Raw genomic sequence first — 3,337 nt, forward strand, 5'->3', positions numbered from 1 at the left:
ATTGTATTTCAAAGCAAAGTCATTTAGCCCCCTTTCACCTCTCAGCTCTTTAGATAAATGATTTTTCGTTCTATGTGTTCAGTGTATATTTCTGATAATATTACAAAGTATATTTTCTTTCAACCTTTTCAGGTAATTAATTACAGCTTCCATCTTTGACAGTATTACAGTTCAGCTTCCAGCGTTTCTAGAAATGTATTTCAGCTCTTCAATTATTAAGGTAATGCAGTTCAGCTTCCAACTGACAATTTTACATTTCAATTTCCAACTTGTACAGTACAGTGCATTTGAGATTTTTCAAACAATTTGTTTAATGTTTCTGCATTTTAATCTATGTTTCTCACAGCATTTGTAAGTCTTCTATAGTTATTCATAATTTCAATTAGAAAATAAGTTGAGCCCTCACAATGTTCTACATCGTTTGGCATTATTCAACTTTTAAAGCTAACAATTCAGTTGAGTGTTATCTTTTCAGAAAACCTTAATCATTCTACATCTTTTTTACATTAGTGGTGCTATAATGAAATTTATACTAATTTAAACCATTCCCACTTTTCCAGTTATTCTGACTATACTTCAACTTCTTACACATTTAAGCTATTAATCCAGTTTAGCTTTAGCAATTTAATATACATTTGGTCACTCACACTCAGCCTGTATTCCCCAAAGTGACTATTAGGAGGCTTAGAGTTGTCTCCAGACTTTTCACCAAAGTCAGTTTTTTTCTACAATATAACACAAGTTTATTGATTGACCATATTAATCTCTGTATTCTTGATCAACTCAGCCTATAGCTCTGCAGTAATAGTATGTGCCCCTATTATTATGACGCAGCTACGTCATAGCTGGTGCAGCCACTGCTTTGCAGAAGCATAAGAGATTGAAGGGAGATTATCAGTGTGCAATCACAGTAAATCATTTTAGGTTAAATACTGGAATATGTATTTAGAAAACCCAATTGCTACTTAGTCAGTTTACTGACAAAAACTATATCACAAAAACAAATCCACAATGAAAGAAAATTCATGACAATGTTTGGATGAAGAAGATAAGAACACTTTCAAGGCCCTGAATACCCCTCAGAGCAAGGTCAGTAGAAATGATAAATATTCAGCCAAAGACAGTCTCATAGAGCAGCTACTCTACTTTATTTGCACTCATATTTCCTTTACATTCATCAGATCACTGACTCTTTCTGTTGATTAGAAATCATGAATTCTACATTCAACAAATGGTGCATTGTTTTTAGAAGAGTTGGAGGCCGAGTTCCTAAAAGGGAGAAACACAAAGAGATTAAAAAAGATCAAAACTATTGATGAGAAAATCCAGATTATATTGTTTTACAATGATCCATTCAAAGGTAAAGAATTAACATATCACACGCATATGCTCACATCTGACAGTAAATCTCTTCCATTTCTTACCTCATTACATGTTGAAGCGATTCCCTGAACCGATGGATCCGGAGTTAGAACCAGCGCTAACGTTGGAGGTGTTGCCAACCCACTGACCAGCTCCCACTCCTCCTGTTAAAATATGAGAATTGAGATAAGGAATTCAAAGTTGACAACAGAAACTCAGATTTTTGCCTTTAAGATCCTGATATCTGAACATAAGTAATAAACTGGACTGTTAATACAGTTCTGGCAATTTAATTCAATTTAATAAGAGGATAAGCAATAAGAGGAATATCTCACCTTTTATATCAAATGTGTTGCCTGATCCAATGCTTCCTGCATTATTTCCTCTGACAGTGACGCCAGTGGTGTTGCCCACAGCAGCACTGGGTCCAACACATCCTGTAAGAGTCACGCGAGAAAGAGATTTGATGAAACTGTCAAGACAACCTTACAGAAAAGAATAGACCCACTCAGATCTACCTGGAATGGTGGTGGTATTATGACAACTGTTGCCTGAGTTGCAGCCTAAGTGTACGTTGTCGGTATTACCGATGTTCGCCATTGTTCCTGCTGAGATCTAGAGAGTCAGAGAATGACTGAGAGGAAAGTAGAACCATGATTATCATACAAATGGGTTCAGTCAAAATGTTTGACACGTTTTAGCGTATTGGGTTTCTCTCTTTGAATATTTAACGTTAGCACAAAGTGTAAGAGAGTCTGTCACAGCCTGAATATCTAATGTAAAATACAATATATGACAGTCAACAGACATGCATTCAGTCTTCATCTTACCGCTGGTTTCAGTCGTCCTGTGCTTTGAGCTGAGCTTGTTGTTGACCTGAGGACAGAAGACTGATTTTATAATGTCTGTTTGGGGGTTTAAGAGGAGGAACTTCCTTATATGGTTAAAAACAGTTTTGTTTGTTCAGCTAAACGTTTCCACAGAACCTGAAGAGGATATGTGAGGTTTGTCATCAGTTGAGGTCAATTTCAAGAAAAAAATAATAACTCTGAATTTGGAAGTAACTCATACGTATTAAACATTTGTCTGTTATAATAAGACTACTGTTATACTACTTTATAATCTCATCACCTGTCCACATGCTAATGGAGGCACCTTTTTACTGATAATGGATAGAAACAATTAAATGATTGATCACAGATATGAACACATATAGAGGCATCTTTATGGGCTGAAATATGTGCCTCCAGAAACTGAATCTGAATCACTTATATTTGAATTTGAATTGCTAAACTTGAATCATTGCATTGAAAAACTGAATTTGAATACTATAATTTGAAATTGAATTTATTCGTAACTTGAAATTGAATTTTGAGAACTGAATCTGAATTGTGAGAACTAAATGTGAAGATATATAGAGAGTTGCATTTTCAGTGAGGATCAAATTTTATTGGACTTCAGTTCCAAACTAATGAATTCAGTTTCCAATGATACTATTCAGATTCAGTTTTTCAATGCAATGATGAACATTTAGCAATTCAAATTCAGTTTCTAGTGGCACATATTTCAGCCCATACATCTCTCTACACCTCTAATATTTAGTCTACATTTTCATCAACATTTGTAATAACTAAAAGTCCAGTGTTGGAACATAGTCATAGTTCATTTAATTTTTAGTCACAGTTTATTATTGTCCAATATCAACGCTGTCCAAACTGCTCCAAACCCCAAGTTCATTATTTACCCTGGAAGACAAGAGTGAAGTAGATCACACACACACACACACACACTCACACACACACACACACACACACACACACACACACACACACACACACTCACACACACACACACACACACACACAGACACACACACACAGACATACACACACAGACACACACACACACAGACACAGACACACACACACACACACACACACACACACACACACACACACACACACACACACACACA

General features: G+C 35.7%; 1 long non-coding RNA gene across 1 annotated transcript; it reads right to left on the minus strand.

Annotated features, from left to right (window-relative positions):
* Positions 1 to 1,119: 1,119 nt before the first annotated feature.
* Positions 1,120 to 1,794, minus strand: LOC116036878. Its single transcript, XR_004101743.2, has 3 exons — positions 1,698 to 1,794; positions 1,395 to 1,526; positions 1,120 to 1,269 (listed from the first exon to the last, which is right to left on the minus strand). It is a non-coding gene; the product is annotated as an uncharacterized LOC116036878 (long non-coding RNA).
* Positions 1,795 to 3,337: the final 1,543 nt, after the last annotated feature.

This window comes from Sander lucioperca, chromosome 8, assembly GCF_008315115.2.
Source record: "Sander lucioperca isolate FBNREF2018 chromosome 8, SLUC_FBN_1.2, whole genome shotgun sequence".
Lineage (NCBI taxonomy): Eukaryota > Metazoa > Chordata > Actinopteri > Perciformes > Percidae > Sander > Sander lucioperca.